The following is a 26,671-nucleotide window of genomic DNA, read 5'->3' on the forward strand; positions in this document are numbered from 1 at the left end:
AAGTCCAAATGATTTCTCTTAAGTGAATGATGATACATAATGACAGGGGGTAAGGTAAGAATGAAGGAAAGATGGATTGTGTAGAGGAAAATGAGGTGTAGGTAGCGGGTAGGTGGAAGGAAAGATAATAGAATGAGACAAACATCATACCTTATGTGCATGTATGATTACACAAATGATGGACTCTACTTTGTGTACAACCAGAGAAATGCAAGTTGTGTACAATGAATCAAAATAATAATAATAGTAATAAAGCAACCATAGCTGTAGCTTTGTTATGCTGCTAACATAAATTTATACAACCATAAAAAGCAAATTATTCACTATTAGGATTGTTAATGTTTTATGTTGATCTGCAATTAGCATATAATGCAAAATAATTTCATACTACACCTAAGAGAACGTTTAATTCCTCATAATGACCTCAATTTCAGTTCATAATACTAGTATAGAATAAGACTGATTCTTGTGTATTTGACTTATAAAATTAGGATGGAAAAGATAAATATAGGCAGTGTATATTTTAAACTTAGTAATAACTAGGTCCTTCAGGGTTCATTGAAAGAAGTCCAGTTTCATTGTATTTGGATTTTCAGGCAGAAAAATATCTTTTGGTAGGAAATTTGGTACTATAAAATCATTGGATGGTCTGGAGAGCTGAAATTAGAGGACCATTACTGAATTAATACATTTAAGAACATAAGACCACAGCTGTGGCCTAGAGGTCAGGAAGCTGAACCTAGTAAGTAGTCATAGGAACACTGTGTTCAATCAAGGTCATGATTGCTGCTAGATAACCTTCACATCTGGTGACTAGAACTTGACTACTGCAGCTGCTTCTAACTGTGCTTTATGTCATTGCTCACCACTTAAATCAGCAGCACTAAGATAGCTTGCACCTCACTTCTGATTTCCAGTTCTTCATAGAAGGACTAATTACTGTCAGAATTTGCATTCTGAATGCTAACAGTGGAAAAAAATCTGGAAAATGTAGTTTTCATCATTGTTTTGTTTTTAAGCTGTTCTGCCCCTAAGGTACAGGACGACGTGTATAGGGGGATGGTAGGAAAGGATGAATGCTAAGCAGTACTAACATTCAACAGAAACTTTCCGTTTATTAGGTGATGAATAAGACTTTGAATGTACTATTTTTTTTTTGGAGGTAGTAAGATTAGAAATATTTGACTTAAATATGATTTGTTAAAAAATTTTTCCTTTACTGTGAATCATTGATTTTCTTTTATTTTCAGAAAGTATTGTATTTCCAGTTGGAAATAAACTAATGTCTATAGATACTTCTTCTTTAGTATATTTTTCTTCGGATTAAATAGGTGAAATATTGCCAGTGGATGTTACTATAAAATCTTCTTTTTCCCTTAATTTGGTGGATTTTCATGGGATTGAATTAATACAGACTTTAAATGTCTTTGTTTTTTATTCAATTTTGTTACCTCTGTTTATTATTTTGTCAAAATGGAAGAGGTCATAGAAATCTTTAAGAATGTGTGAACTAGTAAAAGTAATACATTTTTTTCCTAGAATGCAAAGATGTATGCTTTTTCGATATTGAACTTTCCAAATTTTTTCCCTCAAATTTTTGACACAAAGTTAGTGTGCATTCCATCAGAAGATATTTATATTTCCTACTTTTCATAAAATATCAAATGGTTAGGTAGTTTCAATATGGTGAACATCTCATTAGAAGTAATACATAATGGCCAAATACTCTTACTTAGACTTTTCACTATTTAGTATCTTTAAAAAAATATATCTTTATTGATTTGTTTATTTTTATGTGGTGCCGAGGATTGAACCAGGTGCCTCACATGTGGGAGGCAGGCGCTCTACCACTGAGCTACATCCCCAGCCCTTTAGTATCTTTTAAAAAAATGTTTTATTGTAGAAGGACCCAGTGCCTTTATTTTATTTACTTATTTTTGTGTGGTGCTGAGAATCGAACCCAGTGCCTTACCCATGGAGGCAAGTGCTCTACCAGTGAGCTACAACCCCATCCCCAACTATTTAGTATTTGAGAGCAAGTTGGAGATGTTAGTTTATATTGGCATCTGTTTGCAACAGAAACTATTAGGATCGTTGTTGTGTGGCCACTTGAAAGTCAACAGATACTTGGAAGATGAGAGTAGGTGGGCAGAAAATCAGTTTTAATTAAGGGCCAGCATCTGAGGAGGAGGAGAGGTTTTTGTCCTCCAGCCTCCATCTTGGGGAACTCAGGTACACAAAAGGGCTTTTATAGGAGGGAAAGGAGGTGCAGGGGGTGATGGACAGAAGGCTACTTGTTGAGTGGAACTTTTTTTTTTTGCGGTGCTGGGGATTAAACCCAGGGCCTTGATGCTTGCTAGGCAAGCACTCTACCCACTGTGCTATATCCCCAGCCCCTGAGTGGAACTTTTATTGAGAGGTAGTTGTCTCCTTTTCTCTGTCTCTGGCTGGAACGTTGCAGTGGACCTTGACTTTCTAGGGCTAGTTCCTGTGGTTCTTGAGATGACATATTACTTTGCTGCAAGTTAAATCTCCCAGCAGTTTGCATGTTTTGTGTGAGTTGAGGCACAGAACTACAGAATAAGGAGGGGTATTACATATTCTGATGTGATTTAGATCATCAGATTTTATGAGTTTTATAAATATAAAGAAAGATTATTTAGCAGTTAACACCTTAATCATCTGGTGATTCTCTGTAAAATTAAGAGTACTAGGTAAAGGGAGGGGAAGTAACTTTTGAAAAGACAGCTTGCAAAGGAGTGACCACTATTATAGTATGACCTAAAAACTTAATTCTGGTTTAGAGATGCCTGTTGACTACTTCGAAGGAGCAAGAGATTAGGTTTTAGTATGAAGATTTCAGGCACTGAAATTGAAGAGTTTGTCCCACCCTGCCTAGTCCCTTTCCAAACATGACTTTTAAAGAGTTTGTTATATTCTGTTGTTATTGTACTTTGGTTCTTTGGACACTATTATTTAGTATTCTGTGTCAGCAAAGTAAGGTAATCTTTAAACTTTTTTGTTCATGTACCCGGTAGCATTTTTTCCTTAAAAACAAACAAAAAACCTTCCCAAACTATGTACTTCTGCTGGGTGTCAGTATAGCAAGCCTATAATCCTAGTTATTCAGGGAAGCTGAGGCAGGAATGGATTTAGGTTATTTTTCAATTCTAATAAACATTCCAGTACCTGCACCCAGGAACTTTCACTTCCAGATTCTCATTTTAAGATTGATTGATAAAGCAAGGAGTGTTTTCTTGAGTTTGCAATTTAAGGCACCACCTCTTTCAGTATTTCTTGCTTTGCTCTTGTGAGACTCTTCCTTTCCCATTTGTCTCTTTAGTATATAGTATACTGGGCATTTCTTGAGTCAATGAACATATGAAGCTTTGAGGCGAGTAAGGGGCATAACTTATTTTTATAATTGGAAAAGAGTTATTGTGAAAGGAAAGGTGGAAAAAGAGAAGGAATGATGCTTGGACCTATCAGTTTTAGAAAAGCACCAGAAAACTGAGAATTTATGTAGGTATAGAGTAAGAGATATAGACCCAGTTTTCTTTTTTTTAAACTTCTCAGTTTGGAAACTGGATGACTATAACATAGAGTCAGCATGTTCCTTTTTCTCATCAGAGAAGAATATTTCCAAGTTATGTTACGTGACCATGACTCTGAATTTTATTTTTTTAATTGTAGAAGGAAACAGTACCTTTATTTATTTATTTATTTTTATGTGGTGCTGAGGATGGAACCCAGTTCCTCACACGTGCTAGGCAAGCACTTTATCACTGAGCTACAACCACAGCCCCATGGCCATACCTTTTTTTTTTTTTTTTTTTAAATTTATTTTTATTGTAAACAAATGGGATACATGTTGTTTCTGTTTGTACATGGAGTAAAGGCATACCATTTGTGTAATCATACATTTACATAGGGTAATGATGTTTGATACATTCTGTTATTTTTTCCTCCCTCCCACCCCTTTTTTCCCTCTATAGAGTCCCTCCTTCCTCCTTTTGTGCTCCCCTCCCACCCCCCATTATGTGTCATCATCCGCTTATCAGTGAGATCATTCGCCTTTTGGATTTTTGAGATTGGCTTATCTCACTTAGCATGATATTCTCCAATTTCATCCATTTTCCCGCAAATGCCATAATTTTATCATTCTTTATAGCTCAGTGATATTTCATTGTATATATATACCACAGTTTCTTTATCCATTCATCAATTGAAGGACATCTAGGTTGGTTCCATAGTCTGGCTATTGTGAATTGAGCAGCTATGAACATTGATGTGGCTGTATCTCTGTAGTATGCTGATTTTAAGTCCTTTGGGTATAGGCCGAGGAGTGGGATAGCTGGGTCAAATGGTGGTTCCTGAGCTACCATTTTTTTTTTTTTTTTTTTTTTTTTGCAGTGCTGGGGATCAAACCCAGGGCCTTGTGCTTGCAAGGCAAGCACTCTACCAACTATCTCCCCAGCCCCCTAAAATGGTGGTTCCAATCCAGGTTTTCTAAGGAATCTCGACACTGCTTTCCAGAGTGGCTGCACTAATTTGCAACCCACCAGCAATGTATGAGTGTACCTTTCTCCCCACATTCTCACCAACACCTATTGTTGCTTGTATTCTTGATAATCGCCGTTCTAATTGGGGTGAGATGGAATCTTAGTGTAGTTTTGATTTGCATTTCTCTTATTACTAAAGATGGTGAACATTTTCTCATATGTTTGTTGATTGCTTGTACATCTTCTTCTGTGAAGTGTCTGTTCATATCCTTAGCCCATTTGTTGATTGGGTTACTTGTATTCTTGGTGTAGAGTTTTTGAGTTCTTTATATATTCTGGAAATTAGTGCTCTATCTGAAGTATGAGTGGCAAAGATATTCTCCCACTCTGTAGGCTCTCTCTTCGAATTGCTGATAGTTTCCTTTGCTGAGAGAAAGCTATTTAGTTTGAATCTATCCCAGTTGTTGATTCTTGCTTTTATTTCTTGTGCTATGGGAGTCCTGTTAATGAAGTCTGGTCCTAAGCCAACATGTTGAAGATCTGGACCTACTTTTTCTTCTATAAGATGCAGGGTCTCTGGTCTGATTTCAAGGTCTTTGATCCACTGTGAGTTGATTTTTGTGCAGGGTGAGAGATATGGGTTTAGTTTCATTCTGTTGCATATGGATTTCCAGTTTTCCCAGCACCATTTGTTGAACAGGCTATCTTTTCTCCGTTGCATACTTTTGGCACCTTTGTCTAGTATTAGAAAATTGTATTTATTTGGGTTTGTGTCCGTGTCCTCTATTCTGTACCATCGATCTACCTGTCTATTTTGGTGCCAATACCATGCCGTTTTTGTTACTATTGCTTTGTAGTATAGTTGAAGATCTGGTATTGCGATACCCCCTGTTTCATTCTTCCTGCTAAGGATTGCTTTAGCTATTCTGGGTTTCTTATTCTTCCAGATGAATTTCATAATTGCTTGCTCTATTTCTGTAAGGCACGTCATTGGGATTTTAATTGGAATTCCATTGAATCTGTATAGCACTTTAGGTAGTATGGCCATTTTGACAATATTAATTCTTCCTATCCAAGAACATGGGAGATCTTTCCTTCTTCTAAGGTCTTCCTCAATTTCTTTCTTCAATGTTTTGTAGTTTTCATTGTAGAGATCTTTTACCTCTTTGGTTAGATTGATTCCCAAGTATTTTATTTTTTTTGAGGCTATTGCAAATGGAGTTGTTTTCCTCATTTCCCTTTCAGCTGTTTCGTTGCTTGTGTATAAAAATGCTTTAGATTTATGCGTGTTGATTTTATAGCCTGCTATTTTGCTGAATTCATTGATGAGGTCTAGAAGTTTTCTGGAGGAGGTTTTTGGATCCTCTAAATATAGAATCATGTCATCCGCAAACAGTGACAGCTTAAGTTCCTCTTTTCCTATTCGTATCCCTTTAATTTCCTTAGTCTGCCTAATTGCTCTGGCTAGAGTTTCGAGGACAATGTTGAATAGAAGTGGTGAAAGGACATCCCTGTCTTGTTCCCGTTTTTAAAGGGAATGGTTTCAGTTTTTCTCTATTAAGAATGATGTTGGCCATGGCCATAACTTTTTAAAAATAAGAATTTTTTTTTTTTTCAGAGATAGAGTTTTCAAAATAAATGTAAGATCTAGACTATCATTTACATATAAGTAATCGTGTAAATTTCATTTTACTCTTCAAACACAAAGAACCCTTCAAAGGTACTAACATTGTAACAAACAGGACCCAGCCATGAATCTTCCTAATGAATTCCTTTGGTAAGTTATGGGGTTACTTGGTGCTTGGTGACAGACAAGGTTGTATATATGTAGAAGTGGGGGTGGGGGTTAAAGTTGTTAGGGAACCAGTGTGTTGTGTTCTCTTGAAACAAACTGTAGATTATTAAGCTACTTTAAATGTAGATCTTCAGGGTCTGGCATGGTGATGCACGCCTGTAATCTCAGCAACTTGGGAGGCTGAGATAGGAGGCTGAGGCAAGAGGAGTGCACGTTTGAGGCCAGCCTGGGCAATTTAGTCTCAAAATTAAAAAGAACTGCTGGTAGAGTTCAGTGATAGAGTGCCTCCTGGGTTGAATTCTCAATACAGGGAAAACAATAAATAAAACGAAGATCTTCTTACTAATAAAATAGTGTTAATTAGAGTGTTGAATGATTGAACATATAGAAATATTTTGATAATATAACTTGAATACTTATGAGGTTTTAATGATCTTAAAATGAATTATCGTCTGACTAATTTGTGCCTGGGCTGAATATTTGTGCCTTCTCCAAGTTTGTCCCTTGAAATTCTAATCCCAACTCTTTGTATTAGGTGGTGGTACCTTCAGGGATGATTATGTCATGAGGGATCCCTCTTGAGTGTAAGATTAGTGCCCTTATGAAATAGGATCTGGAGATCTAGACTGACCTTTCCACCATGTGAGGATAATGACACAGTTGAGAAAGTGCCTTTGTGAGAAAGTGGACTCCTCACCAGACTTGATCTTGTGGTGTCTTAATCCTGGGTTTCCAGTCTCCACAATTGTGAGGAATAAATTTCTGTTGTTTATTTGCTAACAGAGTTAAGCTGTTTTGCTATATCAGCTTGAATAGACTAAGAGAAATAAGAAGTTATCTTTCTTCTCTATTTTTCTATTATAAAGTATTGCTCCTTCCCTCTTCTAATGAGCAGTTTGTCAACAGTTACTTTACTTTTAGGCTCTAGTATTCAGGGCTTGACTGAAACACAGATTGTCTCTTTTAAAAAGAAAATGATGCCGTTTACCATGTTACTTACATCCTTATGAAGGCAACTGGGATTTACACTTGGGATCTTGTCCTGATAAACCTGTTGTAATAATGTAACCTATAGAACATTATAGATCAGCCTTGCCTACCCATGTGCTGACAGCTTCCTTCCTTCTCCTTTTTTTTTTTTTTAATTCCCTTTTTGGTGTTGGGGATTGAACCCAGGGCCTTGTACATGCAATCCTCCCTTTTGGTATTTTGAGTGTCTAGGATTATAGGTGCCCTGTGACACTTTATTTTATAATAAAATGTTGAGTATTTCATGTACTGATCCAAAAAACACTGGCAGAATATCAGTTGTTTGTCCTTGTGATAGTGTGTCTAAGAGCTGTGGCTGTCTGTCATTGTTCAGCATTTCAAGAGTATTCACTTCATATTGCCAACCCAGGAATAGGTCAAAAATTGAAGTGTGATTTGTACTGAACATATGATTGCCTTTGTACCATAATATTGAAACATCTTTGGTTTAATGATTTTGTAAGTATATCCACAACAACCCTGTTTTCAAATAAGATCACACTTAGGGGTACTAGGGATTAGATTTTCAGCATATCTTTTTTTGGGGAGGCATGAACAAATTCAGCCATACCAGAAGCTTTACAGTTAATTGCCTCCCTATTATAGCCTTCCATATAAGCAAATGTGCTTTGGAAGAGATAAATGTTTTATAAGTTTAATTCCCACCCCCAAACCCCACTCATACTAGAAATTGAACCCAGGGTTTTGTGTGTGCTAGGCAAGCACACTTGCCCCTAAGCCATATCCCCAGCCCTTATAAATTTAATTCTTTTTAAAAAAGATTTTGCATAAAAATAAAGGTTTTATTGTGAGGAGAAAAGATCAACCTTTCCTTCTTTAATAAAATCAAATTTAAAAGTCTAGAATATTTACAAAAGAAGGGAAAAAAGAAGGTAAGGTGTTTGTGTAGCATATTAAAACTTATGTTTTAAGGAAGATAGATTTTTTTTTCCTCCTAGGAGTAAAATAAAGGTATGGAGATTTTAAGTAGTAGTTATTTAAATATGTCAGTGAATTACTAATGTATGCAGTTTTTTGTCCTTTTAGAAAGGGTAATGGGGCTGGGCAGTGACTGGTGCTTATAATCCTAGGTACTCACAGGACTGAGGCAGGAGGATCAGAAGTTCAAGATCAGCCTGGGCAATTTAGCAAGACCTGTCTCAAAATGAGAAAGGGCTGAAGATATAGCTCAGTGGTGGAACACTTGTCTGCCATGCGTAAGACCTTGTGTTCAATTCCCAGTGCCACAAGGAAAAAAAAGTCATAGGATAAGGTTCACTTGAATGACTTGAGGGTAAATAACCTTATATTTTTTGTTGTTGTTTTGTTTTCATTGTTCATTTTGGTCTCAACTCCTGAAAAAATGGCTTCTTTCTAGATCATTTTAAAAAATATACATATAAATTTTTTTTTCATTTATTTATATGCAGTGCTGAGAATTGAATCCAGTGCCTCACACATATGAGGCAAGTTCTCTACCACTGAACAGCAACCCCAGCCCCTTTCTAGATCATTTTGACCTCAAGATATAATACATGGAATATTAGGAAACGTTTAAAAAAACTTTTTTTCCTTTCACTATTTTTAAAATTTTTATTTTATAATTATTTTTATTTGTTTCCTTTCACTATTCATGTGTATGAGAAGTCAAATATGTGTTAGTGTGCAGTCTTTCTAAAATTTTAAAGTAAGCCTTTTTTTGTCATTTTACCCTTGGACAGATACAAGTATTTTCTCTGCATAGATTGACACATTGGTGTCTAGATTTCTTTAGGTTTTTGCATACAGAGTAAAATATAAACTAGGAGATTTTTTTCTACTTCAATCATATTTAAATTTTCTTTAAAAAGCTGAGTAATATAGGATAGGAAAATATAACATTTAGCGATTTTTTTGAGTAATTCCTCTGAGTTCTTTGTTAAATCTCATGTCTTATTAAATTATGCTTCTTATTAGGGTAGGTTAGGGTAATGTGCTTGTTTAATTCAGCTGCTGTCTAGTCATATTTAAAATATTCTATGAATTTAGGTGTCATAGAATCGTAGAATTAATTTGGACTGCAGATAGTATGTGGTGTTACATTCTCCCATATGTAGGAATCCTGATCTTGAAAAACTCACATGACCATTAATTCTCTGTTTTTGTAGGCATTCCAATATCTTTTGGGGGAGCATTTAAGACTTTTAGATGGTTCTTCCATGTTTTTTAAACCCCAAATTGCCTTGTTTGATATTGTGAACTTTGATATTGTGTTAGATTATACCCTCATTGGCAACCCCTACGTCTGCTTCCTTTTCACATGCTATGCTAAGTCCCACAGATACTTGACAACTCTTCCATCTTTCCCTTGAACTTTTTTGCTAGGCTCAATCTAGTTTCCTTAACTCTTGCTTATGTGACATAATTTTTAGGCCCTTCATTATCTGCTTTGTCTTCTCTGGAGACATTCAAATGTATTAATGTCTTTTAAACTGTGATACTCAGGACTGGGGATGTAGTTCAGTAATAGTGTGTTTGCCTTGCATGCACAAGGCCCTGGGCTTGATCCTCAGCACTGCAAAAGCTAAAAACAACCACTAGAACTGGATGTCATATTTCATAGCACTTCTGAATCTGAAATTCTGGGACCATGTTTACCCCCACAATTTGGAGATGCAGCTAGAATTGATAACCTCTGTAATATGAGTGCCCTGATATAATATATTATAAGTTACATTGAGAAGAGTGCCTTATGTAGATTTTGAGGATTGGAGACGGCTTCCTGAAGGAAGTGATAGTCAAATTGAGTTCTGAAGAGTAGGCCAGGCAGAGATTTGAATTATCAATTGAATAGTCAAGGAATAATCTTTAGTCAATGATGTCCTATAAACAAAAGAAAGAGCTTTATGTTTTTGAGGAATAGAAAGAAATTGAGACTGGTCGAATGGCACAATTATAGGACCTCTAGTAGAAAAGGCAATAAATGAGGTTGAAAAGTGAAGACCAAGTGTAAAGTACTTTGGAAGTAATATGAAGGAACTAAACTTGCCTGAAGATAACAGTAGATTATTGTAAGAGGTTTTAGATCAAGAGTAATATGAAGAAACTTTTACTTTAGAAGTATTCTAGCCAAAATGGGAACAGAAGGGGCCAATATTGGTGACCAGCAGTTATGGTATTTTTAGAGCTGATAGTAGTGCCTAGACTTCCACTAGTGACTGTAGGATTGGAAGGAAACATTGGAAAAACAGTTGAGAGAACTTAGTTATTGTTTGGCAGTGGGGGATAAGATGGAAAGGTGGGAGTCAGGGATAACACCCTTATTTCTGGTTTTGGAAAACAGGTAGATGAGAGAGAATTTAATGAAAACAAATTGAATGGGGTTGGGATGGGAGAGTGATGGGGAAGAAGTAGAGTTGAGGCAAAAGTCGCACATCTTGGTGGAAAGACTGTACAGTGACTAGTTATATAACTTTTGGACAAATTGCTTCATCTTTCTGATTCTTTAAAATTAGAAGATTGGAATAGATTTCTTACAGATCTGTATTTGTCCCTGACAGATGTATATTTCTTTGGGAAGAAAAAAGGAATTAGTGTTTGTCTTTAAAAGAGCAAGAAAATGGGACATGTATTTAAATACATATTTTTCATTCAACATCAGTAGGATCAAATCCTGCTAATGTAAGCCACTGTTCATTGCAGAGAAGTGGAAACTAAACAAAAATGTTTCTGTAAGACTTAGGACTTTTATCTTCCTGTGGTTTGATCAACTTAAAATCTAAGGCTTTTGAATTGAAGTGTAGTAAGTACCCTTAAAGATGTGTTTTTTTTTTTTTTATTTTGTATTTTTAAAAAAAATTTAGTTGTAGATGGACAATACCCTTTATTTTATTTATTTATTTATTTATTTAATTAATTTATTTTTCTGTGGTGCTTAGGATCAAACCTAGTGCCTCACACATGCTAGGCAAGCGCTCTACCACTGAGCCTCAACCCCATCCCTTATTTTAATCATAAGAGAAATCTCAGGATTGGAAGGAATCATAAAGTTGGTCTAAATTGACTACCAATGGGACTTTCAAATCACTGTCCTAATATCTCCATGACCTCTGATGACAGGTATCCTAAGGGAGGACATTCTACTTTTAGGCAGCCATGATGTAGAAAGATGTTCTAATACGTTAACACACAGCTCCCACTCATTCATTTGAATTCTGCCATATGGAATGATGTAGAACGAGCAAAATTTTTCTAAATGACTACCCTTAAAGTATTCAAAAGTAGCACTACTATTAACTCATTTCTTCAAAGGTGCAGTCTTTTTTTCATAGCAATATGATGGAACCAAGACTGATTACTTAGAGAATGGGAATCTCTGCATGGAGGTGGAGCTGCACACTTTTGATATTGTCTAAAATAAAATTTAATGGTTAAATTCAGCTAAGGATATAACCTAGTTTGTTCTTTTTTTTTTTTTTTCTGTATAAATAACAGGCAAAGTGGTGGCATTTAATATGGTGCAGAAAGCACCAATGCATGCCAGAATTTGATAGTTAAATTGGATCTGGTTTCATGACTTTTTCACTAATTCTGAGCAAAATTTGAAGTACATGTTAGCAATGATACCCAGATGAATGCTCATTGAATGGTTATATTAAAATGTCTTTTTAGTTGGTAGTGAAATAACTTAGTTTTAAAACTTTTATTCTGACCAAGTATAACGAAGGAATGAGGAACCGTAAGAACTACAATTATATTAATAATTGAAATCTACCAAATTTCCTTTTTGCTTGTGCCCAATTAGAGTTCTGTTTTTGTATATTATTTGTGATCCCACAGTGCTTAGCAATAAGATATACTTTGGAAATCGATAAATTTTGACATATGTATATTATGTATACCTGTGATCACCACACTCAAGATATTGAAAATTGGGGTTGGTGGCGGAGAATTTGCATAGCTTTAATGAGGCCCTGAATTTGATTCCCAGCACTGTGAGGAACGAAATCAAACCAACAATGACAAGAAGATACTGAAAATGTCTTATCCTACTGGGGCTTGAATGCAGGGCCTTGCTTTTTGCTAGGCAAGTACTTTACCATTGTCTTTCATCCTGAGCCCTTTTTATTTTGAGACAGAGTCTCCCTAAGTTGCCCCAGACTGGCCTTGAATTTGTGGTCCTTCTACTCCTGCCTGGAAAGTAGCTGGGATTAGAGGCATTCATTATCATGGGTAGCCTTTTTAGCCCTTTGTAATCCCTCTTCTCGCTCACCCACTTCTATTCCCAGGCAGTTAATCAATTGATCAGCTTTCTAGTGCCCTAAATTATTCATTTTCTAGAATAATTTAGATATATGGATATATAGTATCCATTTTCTTTTTTCCTTTCTCTTCGTTCTTTCTACTGGGGATAGAACTTGGAACCTTCTATGTGCTAGGCAAGATCTCTGTCACTGAGCACTTCTGTTGTCATTGGGTACTTGCCCAGCCCTTTTTGAGTACTTTTTGACTGAACATAATTATTTTGAGATTCATCCTTGTTGATGAATGTATATTAATTCTTTTTTTAATCCAAGTGGTAATCCATTGGACGGCTGTACTACACGTTTATTCTTTTGTCTGTTGATGGGCAGTTGGAGTTTCCAGTTTTGGGTTATGTTAAATGAAAAACTTCAGACAATTTAAATTTAGCTGAGTTTATTTTAATAAAGCATAATTTTCATGAATCAGGGAGCATTCAGAACCATAAAAGGTTCAGAGAGTTCTGTCTGCAACTGGGTTGAATTTATAGATAGAAAAGAAAAGTTAAGGTATGGAAATAGTTTGATTGGTTATAGCTCCTTTACCTTTTTTGGGCATGATCTGACCATTTGGTAGCCTGTGATTAGCTGAAGCTTGGTAGTGGTGTTTTGTTTGTTTGTTTGTTTTTGGTACTGGGAATTGAACTCAGGGCACTTGTTCACTGAGCCTCATCCCCAGCTCTATTTAGTATTTTATTTAAAGGCAGGGTAGTTTTTGATTGGGTGAGATTTCACCATCTGTTGAACTCCTAAGTCAGTTAGATTTCACTTTTATTTACATACTGAGTTACTGAGTGGCACTTCATTATATAGGAACTGAAAGTATGGAGACAGCCTTAAACCAGTGACCTTATTTAATTTAACATGTATTTCAAATAAGTTGCTATAAACATTTTCTTGTGGATGTACACTTTCATTTTTCTTAGGTAAATACCTTGAGGTTATATGGCAGGTATGTGGTTTTGTGTTTTTGTTTTAGCTGTATTACCTTTATTTTATTTATTTTTATTGTGCTATTTTATGGTGGTGAGGATCAAATCCAGTGCCTCACACATGCCAGGCACAACCCCAGCCCAGTTTTTTAAAGAAACTACCAAATTGTTCTTTTTATTTTTATTTTTTATTCTTTAATAATTAAAAAAAAAAACATTTTTAGCTATAGATGATCACATTATCTTTATTTTTTCATGTGGTGCCGAGAATTGAACCCACTGCCTCACTTGAGGCATGCTAGGCAAGTGCTCTACCACTGAGCCACAACCTCAGCCCAAATTGTTCTTTTTAAATGGTTGTACACCTCACATTTGCCCCAGCAGCGATTGTAAGACCTAGTTGCTCCTGTCTTTGCTTACATTTGATGTTGTCAGCTGTTTCATTTTAGACATTCTAATGGATATTTAGTATTTCAATGTGAGCATATTTTCATGTGCTTATTTGTTATATGTATGTATCTTTAGTGAAAATATATATAGGTTTGTGTATGTATATATCTAATGTTCAGATCATTTGTCCTTTTTTTCCACATTTTAAAAAATTGGTGCATTATAGTTGTACATTCGTTTATTGCTTTTTAAATTAAATTTTCTTATTATTAAGTTTGGGGTTCTTTTTGTATTCTAATACAACTTCTTTGTCAGATGGTGTGATTTGCAGATATTTTCTTTGAGTGTATGACTCATCTTTCATTCTGTTAACAGTGTCTTGCAAATAGCAGAAAAGAGTAATTTTGATGAAGTCTAATTGATTACTTTTGTCTTTTATGGATCATGCTTTTGTGCTGTGTCTGAGAAATCTTTGCCTGAGCCAAGGTCCTCAAAGCTCCTGCCTTGGAAAAATGATAGTCCCCATTTTCCTCATGAAATTTTATGGTTTTGGGTTTTATTTTTAGATATATGATCCATTTTTAAAAAGATTTCTTTTTAGATGTTGATAGACCTTTATCTTATTCATTTATTTATATGTGGTGCTAAGAATCAAACCCAGTGCCTCACACATGCTAGGCAAGTGCAATACCACTGAGCTACATCCCCAGTCCTACTCCATATTTTTATGACCCTGTAAATGTAATTAAAAACAAAATTTTAGTTTCTGATCTTTGAACAAATTTTCTGTAGAAATAGCATTGAGTTTTGAGTATTGATCTTGTATCCTACAACCTTTCTAAAACTTACTAATTCTAGTAATTTTTCTGTTTTTTTTATTTCATAATCAGATCAAGCATAGCCTTTTAGGTCACTGTCATATTAGATAGAAGAAATGTTTAATTTCAGAAAATTAATATCAATACTTTGGAAGGAGCTGGACATGGTGGTGCATGTCTGTAATCCTCAGGAGTCTGAGTTTGAGGCTGACTCTGGAGATGTAGGATGTAGGTCTGGGAATGTCACACAGTGATAAAAGTGCTCCTGGGTTCAATCCCTAGTACCAAAAACAAAATAAAACAAACCCTGGAAGGAGTGATGTGCAGCAGCCCAATGTTTTGTCCTCATTTTTATTTTAATGAAATAACCAATATTCTTCCTAACATGGAGCCCTGAAATTTAAGCTACCATTATTAAAATAGTTGAATTAGTAGGCAGTTCGAGCAAAGTATTTGATTCTGAGTAAGGAATTGCTCTTTTTATTGTTGGAATTCCAAGAATCTGTTCAACTTATTTTGGAGGAGAATCACTTGGCTTGGTGATGGTTCTGGTGAAGGAGAAAGAATATTTGGTATGGACTTTTTTATGTTTGTGACTTGAGCAATAATTACATGGATCACGATGTGATTCACCGAGCTGAGGAAGATTTGAATGTGTTAAGGATTATCAATTTAACTTGCATATGTTAGATTTTAGGCCTGTCGTTTGGTTATATGTGTGTTAAGTGTTATATGTTTGTTTGGATGCTTGTAAATGAAGAAATAAATCTTAGGTTAAATAAGGCCCAGAGTCATAGCTAGTCAGTTGCAAAGTTAGATTGCAAACCTAAGGTCTTCTTATTCCAAAACCCACATTGTTATCCCTTATGCTATATTATATCCCCAAGGCAGGAAAATAATGCTTGGCTTTTACAATGATAAAATGTTCACTGTGAGCTATTATAAATATATAGCAAAGTTTGCAAGCTCAGATGCTATAGGGTTCAGACGGGTAACTGTGAACCAGGTTGTAACATAAAAGTGGAGATATTTGTGGAGGACTGCAAAAATCCATCTAAAGAGTTAGATGCTAATCAGCTCAAACTATGTGGGAATGTGGACCTCCTATTGCCAGATCTACTTATTTTTCAAGAGAGGTCATAAATCTGGAAACACTTAAGATTTGTAAATGTAGGCAGTTATCCTTTATCACACTGTGTAGACCAAGCTTGGGTGGTTCCACTAAAGAAGTGTGCTGGATTCTGCCCACTGAGCAACCTTTGGTAAAAGTATGTGGTATACTCTGGAAGCAACAATAAATTTATATAATGGGAAAAGGGTGGTAACTCTGTATAATGAGCACATTACAGACATTAAAATGTAGGTTGTTTAGTTTAAACATGGTGCTTAGTCTAGGTTTGAGTTCAGTTTTCATATGTATCAGTTAATTACATATGGGCTAGGGAGGAATTGCTCCTTGCAGTTCTTGCCTCCTAATTGCATGCTTACATTTGCAGGTAGAGCCAGTTTTGAGTGTGGATTTTTGAATGAAACCTGGAACCCAAATGAGAAGAAATCTTCAAGGAACAACTTCTACTGATAATGAGTCTGCAGAATCATCTGTGTGCATATATATGGAGTGTTCTCAACTTAGAGATAGCTGAATGAGTGACTCATTTACACGGAGTGGTAAGTTTCAATATTTCCCCAATAATTAAATAACCTTAATCTTTTCATATGAAGACTACTTTCCCTATGTTTTTAGCATTTACTGATGACTAGTGAGTTAATTTGTGTATTATAGTGAAGGATGATATAACATAGTCTGAGAGAGTTTGTTATCTCTTAACAGCGTGTGTGATTTCAGAGTTTGACTTTCTTCTTTTGGTTAGGCACATACTTTCCTTTGCCTGTGTGTTTTTCTGTTGTTTCTTCTGCAGTCCAAGACCTGAAATATTGTCCTTGAAATATTCAACCAACACTGAGGTAATGGTTATATTTACCAGTACCCATTCTCCTTTTAGTTGTGATAGCTTTTAGTCCCTTTGGAAATGGTTATTTTAGGAATGGGCCTGAGTACCATTTTTGTCTAATGGGAGATAAAAGGGAAATCTGTAAGAGGATTCTGGAGAAAATTTTCTTGCTTTTGAGAAAAAGAAGAAAAAAGGAGATGGTTTCTTTTCTCCCTAGAACTTGTTTTATCTGAGTGTGACTTCAGGAGCTGCTGCAGCCATCTTGTTAGTAGCCTGAGGGTGAAGCCTTCCGTGAAGAGGGACAGAACCAAGGGAACTGCAGAGGAGTAGAGTAAAACTAGGGCCCTGTTTTCCGTGTCTGGAGCCACTTTACCTGGATCTGTTTAAGCAGTTCTGCCTTGACATTTTCTGTTATTTGCTGCAGAAATCATACAAATTCATTTGATTTCTCCTTTTTTGATTACACAGTACCTTTTAGTGTCTCACACATTTTTATTTGATTATGTTCTATGCAGTTTAGTAATTTTGGTTTGGTGTACATTGCTTTTGTAGCACATTGTAAACATTGTGAAGTCCAGAACTATGTTTATATCCCTGTTGTGTCTAACATGGGTAATCTCATCTTTTTGCTGCCATCAATACATATTTACTGAATTGAATTATTTGAACAATAGAGTGTGTGGAAAACCAATCTACATGATTGAGTAAATCCTTAGGTTTTCTTTTAATTTATATCCTTTTCTTTAACCACACTGCTTCTCTCTAGGATTATGAGTTAAGTTTGACTTTTTATTTACAATGACCAGTGTGTAACACATGTTCAGGTAGTTATACTCTAAAATGTTGCTTGGATTTTACCTTTTGTTTTTGTCTAACTTTACCATCAGAATCAGCTTCTTTTCTGTATGATAAAGTATTGGCTTTCAGTTTAATAAACTGAATTTTACTTTCTTCTCTGATATAAAAACATAATAGTTTACCTTCTGTTTTTCTGTGTTAATTATAGAAATGAGGGACATAGATGGTAAGAAATGTAATTCAGAAATAATTTTTATTTGACTTTACAATGTGTGTTTGTTCACATAAAGATTTCCTAAAGAAAACATCCTGTTCTTAGAACATGTGTTTTGAGAAGGGTAGAAGTGAGAGATTTGACAGTGAGTCTAGTGAGACAGACCTTGAGCTTGGAAGATGGATTACCTGGTTGCTTGTATTTTAAAGCTTTATGAAACAGATCACCTTTCCTTCTAACTCAAAATAGTCTCGTATTCTTCTAATCTTTTTTTTTTTTTTTAAATCCTGCTGTTATATTGAGAAAGTGTGAGATAAGAACAACTTATTCAATTTGAAAATCTCTTTTGTTTTCAGTTACATTAAGAAAAATCATAAACCTGTTCTTAAAATTTTTGCACAGATAATTTAATAGTACATTTTAAATCTTCTAAAGTAATATACATTTAGGAAGAATTTTACTTTTATTCTTTTTCTACTTTTTTGGTACTGGTCATTGAACCCGTGACCTTGCACATGGGCCATGTGCACTCTGCCACTGAGCTATATTCCTAACTACTTTTTTTTTCTTCATGGGTTGTGATGAAAAATAGGAGAATAACCTTTTAAGAAAATAGGGAGAGGCTTGTAGTTCAGTGGTGGAGCATGTGTGAGGCACTAGTTTGATCCTCAACACCACATGAAAATAAATAATAGGAGGACCATGACTTCAAAGCCAACCTCAGCAAGAGTGAGGCACTAAGCAACTCAGTGAGACTCTGTCTCTAAATAAAATACAAAATAGGGCTGGGGATGTGGCTCTGTGGTTGAGTGTCCCTGAGTTCAATCTCCAGTATCCCCAAACAAACAAATAAATAAAGGTATATGAAAAGGGAAATCCAGATACCATGGTGCAAGCCTGTTTGAAAGGCAGAGACAAGAGAAGCGTGAGTTCAAAAACTGGCCTCAGCAACTTAGGCTGAGCAACTTAGTGAGACCCCATCTGAAAATAAAACAAAAAGGGCTGGGATTGTTGCTTAGTGATTAGGTGCCCTGGATTTAATCCCTGGTGCAAAAAAAAAAAGGAAAAGAAAAAGAAAAAGAAGAAGAAGAAGATGGGGTAAGTTGTATGATGTGTTTTATATATTGATTTAAACACAGTAATACCATTATTTTGTCATATAAGAAATTAAAGCCAAGTGTGGTGGCACATACCTGTAATCCCATCAATACAGGAGGCCAAGGCAGGAAGATCATTTCAAACCCAGACTTTTCAACTTAGCGAGATCTTGTTTCTGAATGAATGACTCAATGAACGAGTGAATAATGAATTGGGGATGTAGGCCAGTGGTAGAGCATCACTGGGTTCAGTCCCCTGTATCACCAAAAAAGAAAAAAAAATTAAAAAGAAATTTAAATCACTAAGATTAACTTTAATATGCTTTATTTCATTTATATTTTGAAAAATTTGTATGAATGGAGCATATGTCTTACCTGAAGCAATCGTGGAAGACATATGACCTAAGCCATATCAATCAGATAAATCTTAGGACATTTGCTAGGAATACTGGTATAAAGGTACTCCTACCCTGAAATTCAACCTGAAAACAAAGGACTCTTGGCAGCTATCATGTGACTGTGAAAGAAGCCAAACTGAAGTAGTAGAACAGAGAGGGGGAGAAAACCCAAAACACTTTGGTCACCTCAGTTGAGGTGCTAGATCAGGCCTTTCTTAAGGTGGTACTCTTCTAGACTCTTGGTTATGTGAGCCAGTGAATTTCTTGTTTAATCCAGGAGGTTTTGGATTTTCTCTTATGTTTATGTAAAAATATTCTTATCACTCATTTTCTATTTAATGATAACTCAAGGAATTTATGAAGAATTGTGAATTTGGCATAGCCTCTGGAATGGGTATGTATGGTGGCAGATAATACAATCCATTGTTTTATTCAAATACTCAAGTGTTAAGTACAGCTGCTCTTGTGGTAATATATTTGCAATGTTTTCAATGTCCTTGCAAATGGAGATTGTTGTTAAATGAAAATACTGGTATGAATAATCCTACTAACAAATATGTTCTAACCAATTGAGGTTAGAGTTCTGGAAGAAGTGTGTCTATCTCCAGTGATTGTGGTCTCCTTGGCAGGGAAACTTACTGAATCCTTGGCATTGCTGGAACTGTCATACAATTATGGGGAACTTGACTGATTGATTTTAAAAATGTATGTATAAGTCATTGTTAATCTTGTTTTTTTTTCGCCTCTAAGGTTTTATAAAGGTATTGGACACCACTCCCTTGTTCAGAATAGTGGGACCAGATGTTTTGGAATTTCAAAATTTTTTATATTTTAGAAAGGTTAATTTTATACACACACACAAACACAGTGTATTTAATGTAACAGCTCTTTTTATGAAAGGGACAATGACTTTATTATTAATAACATGTATTATAATGCATTAGTTGTTCTACCAAGTGCTGTGCTCTCTGTACTTTTCAACATTATATTAGCTTACTTGCTTAGTAAATTGTATTTATTTGTACATTTGAGAAAATTTAGAGTGGTTAGATGACTTTTCAAGGTGTTTGCGGCTGGGTAGTAGTGGAGTTGATTCAGACCCATATTTGTTGTTACCCATGCTGTCACCCCCTTCACTGTACCTTACTGCTTAGGGTGAGGCAGAGTTTATATCACTTACACATTGGGTTACTAAACTCTTCTCAGAAGAGGCTATCTTGATGTTTTATTGTGCAGGGTCAGAGAAATAAACTTTAAAAAAATTTGTTTTGGGTCTCCCAGCTTTGAATCAAATTCAGACATACTTTCAATACTACATTTTCTTTCTTTTTTCTTTTGTACAGTGGGGCAGTGGGGCACTTGACCTCTGAGCTACATCCTCAACCCTTTTTATTTTTTATTTTGAGAGAAGGCGTTACTAAATTACCTAGAGTCTTGCCAAGCTGCTGAGGCTGGCTTTTTTTTTTTTTTTTTTTAATTAGTTAAACATGACTGCAGAATACTTTTCGATTCATTGTACATGAATGGAGCACAACTATGTATTTCTCTGGTTGTACATGATGTAGAGTCTATGCCATTCATGCGATCATACGTCAATCTTGTTCCACCATCTTTCCCACCCCCTTCCCTCTTCCTTCCCCTCACTGTCCTCTGCCCAATCCAGAGTTCCTGAGGCTGGCTTTGAATTCATGATCCTCCTGTGGCAGCCTCCTGAGTTACTGAGATCACAGTGCACCCAACTGATACTGCATTTTCTAAAATAAAATTCTGTCAGTGCTGTCAGTTGGGGACATGTGAAAGGGTCATAGCAGCCTCTGTGCCTATTCCTAAGTATGGTCTCATTGCATATAATGAGTATTTTCCAAAACCTGGTTCCTGGAAGTGAAATTTTAGGGATAAAGTTAAAGGCACATTATCAAGGTTTTTATTTTTAAGTTTTAAATTATTGTGCTAGGGATCAATGCAGGTCTTGAACATGTTCGTCAAGTGCTATACCACTGAGCCACATACATCTCCAGACTCATTAAGTCTTTTAAACTTTAATTATCAAGTTGTTGATATATAATTCTAGGATTACTCCCTGAATCCATGAAGCCCTTGATATTTACAAATTTATTTTTTTCAAGAGAGATGGGATCTGTGTTGCACAAGGCTGGCCGCTAATTCTGAAGCTCAAGTGGTCCTCCTGCCTCAGCCTCCTGAGTAGCTAGGAGTACAGGTGTGTGCCACCACTCCTGGCTTGTAATATGACTAAAATCTACCAGTCTGAACAGAAAATCTTGTTTTCTTCTTCATTTTTTATTTCTTTAATTAGTATTGAGACTTAACATTTTTCACATTTTACTTATTTGCTCTCATTTTTCTTATAGGATATTAAAAATTTTAAGAATAAATTTTAAGTGGTCTTTACAAGTCTATTCTTTTGGAAGAGATATGTAGAAAATCAAAAGGGTGGGCTTGAGCTAGATTGTTTAGCTGCATTGGTAAGGATTTCTAGAATGTGATTATAATGAGCATCTTGTCTTGCTTATTAATGCTTGTAGTGTTTCATTAAATGCTTACATCATTGGAATGTGTATAATGTTTCACCACCAAGCATTAAGACAGTCTTTTAATGTATTTTGTATAAAATGTGTATGAGATCGGTTTTTTTGTGGTTTATTAAGACTTTTAAAATTCAGCTGGTTGCAGTGGTGAGTGACTGTAGTCTTAGCACTCAGGAGGTTGAGGTAGGAAGATCACTTGAGTCTAGAAGTTCCAGACCAGTATGGACAATATGATGAGAACATGGTCTCTCCAATGGAAAAAGGGATTCTAAAAATCCCTTTAAAGAAGTAGATGTTGAATATCATCAATTCCATTTTGATATCACTAAGGCCAGATATTAAAATAAGTCTAAATTTGTTTAAACTGGACTTAAAATGACTTTAATAGTGTTTGTCACTGTTTCACAGTTGTTACTAACTCAAAATTATTTCCAGTGGGGTTGGGGTTGTGGCTCAGTGGTGGAGTGTTTGCCTCTCATGTGTGAGGCACTGGGTTCCATCCTCAGCACCACATAAGATAAATAAATAAAGTTATTTGTCCCTACAACTAAAAAAAGAAATTAAAAATAAAAAAATTATTTCTAGTTTTCTGTGCTTTAGCCAACCTCTTGAAGTCTGTGAACTTATTTTTTTTTGTAAAGTCAAGTATATAGTGCTTGATTTATGCTTTTAAACATATTTATTATAGTTTTATAATTTGCTGATAATATTTAATTTATTTTATATATATCTTGGAAAATATTTATGTGGGGCTAATGTAGGAACTCAATGAATATTTGTTGAATTAATTAATTTTTTAAATTATCTGATTAGTGAAGCATCTCATCCTATTTTTTGACTGGTATCAGGAAGAGTATCAATTTTAGAAATGGCAAAAAATCATGAAACATGTAGTAATGGTTATGGTTTCCTGGTTTTATAGTCATATGGCTCATTTTGATCCCACCATTTTCTCCTTCTGATTTTATAGCATCTTACCCAGGGTAACCAATCTACTGGGAGCTGTCTGTTGGATTCAGGTATTCAGCAGACCAAAGGAATGGTTTGTTTGCCAGCTGAAGAAATGTGCATGTAGGAAATCATTAAATGCAGATGTAAAATGGGATATTTTTTCAGACATTACCCCTGGGTGGATCTGAGTTTATTCTTTTCTGACCGTAAATAAATATCAGTGAGAAGAGCTTGGGAGATTTTTAAGGAATAGAATGAATAGCATTAACTCTTCAATTTTGGGTATTTGATCCCATATGTATGTCTTCATGTGTAACTAGAAAACAGTTTAAAATTCAGTAACATTCATATAGTTTAAGGTAGTGGAAACTGGTATTAAATTCTCAATTTTTTTGTTAATGATCCAAGTTAGGAGTATCTGGAGATAATCTGAGGGGCTATGCTATGCTTATGTAAATATGGCCTTAATGTTGGACCTAATCAGCAGCTAATCCTAGTATAGTAGTTTTTATACCGCAGCTGAAATGTATTGTTGCTGCATATGTCACAGTAAAGGCTGTGATTGCAGTGAAGAAATTATGAAAGCCCCCTTTTATGGTTTAGAAAGATTTTTTTTTTTCAGTTGTAGATGGGCATGATACCTTTATTTTATTTATGCTGCTTTCTGGGCAGCATGGGAAAGTGCTCTTCTTATTTTGTGCTCTGTGGACAGAAGACATGCTTTTGTAAATGTTTATAAAAGAAGTCAGTTATTCTTTGAAAGGTAGTAGTCACATGCAGGATAACCTATTTTCATTATTAGTAATTATGAATGCCTTTAATATGTATGTTCACTGAAAAATGTTTACATTGTAGGGAATGATACCAATTAAATGAAATGTGTTGAGCTTAGGGTGGATCTAGAAATTTTCCACCTTGAACTGTTACCATAATTCCTATATTATCTATTTCTCTTTTAAAATGATTGGCTCATAAAACTCACTAAAAGTGCAGTGTTACCTATGTTGTCATAGAATTTTTAATGCCAGATAAGGAAGAGTAAATGTTATTCCTTTATTTTATTTTTATTTTTTGGTACCAGTCTTGAACATAGGGGGGCTTAACCACTGAGCCACATCCTCAGCCCTTTTTATTTTTATTTTGAGACAGGGTTTTGCTAAGTTGCTTTGGACCTTGCTAAATTGCTGGGGCTGACTTTGAACTTGCGATTCTCCCTCCTCAGCCTCCCAAGCTGCTGGGATTACAGGTGTGTGCCATCGTACCCAGCTATTCCTTGAATATTAACCAACACCTTTCGTGCCTGTTTATATTTTTAGACATTAAAAAAAATTCAGTTAGATTCATTAATACTTTGCTTTCAATTTGATCTATTTATTAAAAATATCTATGAAGTCTAGTAGTACAAGGTTCAGAAAGGACACAGAGCTCTTTACACAGAGTGGAAGATAGAAGCCTTTCCTAGTTAGAAAAAGAATGGGATAAGAGCCACAGAGCTCCATGGGCATTCAAAACAGCCCTTTCACAAATAGAGATACGAAAGATGAATCCCCATGTCCACAGCTATGTAATTTTAGGGCTACTTTCTTATTGCATGCACTTAAAAAAAAAACATTTATCAGGTGCTTCTTGTGGTCCAGTCACTGTGGGCAGTGCAAAAGCATAAAACGTGGTCCCTGTCCTTAGTAGTTTACGCTGTGAAGATCCACAATGTCAAGTGAAGGTAAGTGTTTGTCCCTGCCACTCTGCCCTTTCCTTTGGTCAAGACATCTCGGGCACTTTACTCTCCTGCAGCTGCAGTCTTAGACTGCCTGTCGAATGAATTCCAAAGAACCTAGATAGCCTTTTCCTGAAGAGACTCTTTTTCTGAAGTACTTCAGGCCAGTTTTGAATCTCAAAGAGAGTAGAGAGGATATTAAATACTTGATTGATGGCCAGTATCTCTGAATGATAGTTTTTCCCATTCTGGTGCCTGTCCATGTATTCCTGGGTTGGCAAGTAGTTTGTCTTGGCCCTTCTGAATGTTTTCATCCATAAGTCCACCAAGGACAAAAACTTTTTTTAGGTTGATATCTTGAAGAGTGTGTTCTGAGTTAGGAATCAGGTACACAAGAGTTTCCAGAGGAAATAAACGAAAGCAATATTTTTCTGTTATGCCTAGGAGGTAATTAGAAAATCCATCTTTTATCCTCGATATTCTTCCTGCAGTGGCCTGTCAGTCATGAATCCACTGAGGTTGATCCAAAAGGACCTGTCAACTTTTTTGTTTGAGCCATACCATCTCCAGATCTGTCCATCTGGGCTTCTCAACTCATTCCTTGACATATGGTGAATCATGCTGAAATCAATACACAGTTTGTTCCTGAATATTTGGCCCTTTTCGGTTAAAGCTCTTTGAAAACATTTGTGCTAGGAGCAGTGTGTGGATTTTCTGCACATTTGACTTTTCTTTTTCTTGCTCTTCATTGTTGCATCTGTCTTTTCCCAGTATCTTGTTTTCTCTGAATATTTTTCTTATGTTCTCCTGAAAGAAAGTCATTTGAGATGAGCACTATGTTGTGCTACTTGTTGGGAGGGGAACTCTCCTTGGCATAAGCATTACACATCAGTCTGCAGAAATGGGAAATTCTGAGTCCATCTTCACCTGTGTCCTCTAGGATGACTTCTTGCCTCTGCAATACTGGTTATTTCATTCTCTAAGCATTCCCTTCCAGTTTCCAGTCTGCCTGCTTAGACTTTATGTTGTGCAGCAGTGGTGCACATCTCTCATTCTTGGACATTCTGAGCCATTAATTTACATATTGAATATTTCAAGCAGTTAACAAAGCTGATTTACCAGTATAGCAAACAAATCTTCCTAAACATTTAAGTTAATTCTTAAGTCTAATAAACATAAATTTGTCAGATCAGATTTTTTAACTTTCTAATATCTTACTAAACAGCATGAATTACCATAATGTTATTACAAAATATTATTAAGAGTATTCATAGTATAGGTTTTGGCTTCCTCATTTCTGTATTGATTTCTGTATTTTCCCAGCCTTAGGGATTTGTCCACCCAAAGGAAACAATTTCTATTTTAAGCCAGCTGAGATAATTTGGATAAAAATCGAGACTGTGATGCTGATATGAGCACTACATTTAAACTACTTGGGTCAAAACTGTAGAATAAGTATGAATTTCTGGGCAAAGAAACTTGAGACCCACAGAGGCTAGGATCTAGGTAAGCCAGCTAATACTGAGCTGGCCATTGTTAGGGTGTATGCTTTTCTTAGGCTAAAGTTCTGCTTCAGAGGTGCTTTTTTTTTTTTTTTTTTTAGCTCATTCCTTTCAGCTGAAACTTAGTCATGTAAGTGTTAATTTTATGCAACTCAGGTGTATTTAACTGAAATGCTGGTCTTTTATGTAAGTTAGGAGTGGAGGGTAGGAGAAAGATCTTTCTGAGCCCCAGTGTTAATCCACACCACTACCAACATTCTGTGGATGTAGCAAATCACCAGTTTTTAAGTTCTTGTTTAAAATGGAATTCTGAACCACTTCAGTTGTAGTGTTTTTTTTTTTTTTTTTTTTTTTTTTGCCTAGGGCCATAGGCTCTGGTTTGGAGGGCAGGATTCTCTGTGAAGGAACACCCCCCCCCCTTCTTTTTTTTAAATTTGGTATCAGGGATTGAACCCAGGGGCACTTTTACCTCTGAGCTACACCCCCAACCCATTTATTTATTTTTTATTTTGAGACATGGCCTCACTAAATTGCTTAGTGCATTGCTAAGTGGCAGAGGCTAGCTTTGAACTTGAGATCTTCTGCCTCAGTCTCCTGAGCCACTGGAGTTAGAGGTGTGCATCACCATGCCCAGCTGGTATTTTTACTTTTTTATTTTTTTGAGGACCTGTGATACTGTTTTAACCTATGATACTGTTTTCTTTAGCAGTTGCTCCATTTTATAATCTACCCATAGTGTACAAGGGTTCTAATT

The 26,671-nt window shown here is 35.7% G+C and overlaps 1 protein-coding gene across 4 annotated transcripts in view; it reads left to right on the forward strand.

Moving 5' to 3' along the window:
* The window catches only part of LYRM7 (LYR motif containing 7), a 149,806-nt gene that overhangs the window by 103,146 nt on the left and 19,989 nt on the right, over positions 1–26,671 (forward strand). For all 4 annotated transcript variants that reach the window (XR_013764507.1, XR_013764508.1, XR_013764509.1 and 1 more), the window contains one exon: positions 16,242–16,413. The gene's annotated coding sequence lies outside the window, so the exon portion shown is untranslated. The remainder of the gene's footprint in view (positions 1–16,241; positions 16,414–26,671) is intronic.

Source organism: Sciurus vulgaris (genome assembly GCF_902686455.1).
Source record: "Sciurus vulgaris genome assembly, chromosome: 6".
In the NCBI taxonomy this organism is placed as follows: Eukaryota; Metazoa; Chordata; class Mammalia; order Rodentia; family Sciuridae; genus Sciurus; species Sciurus vulgaris.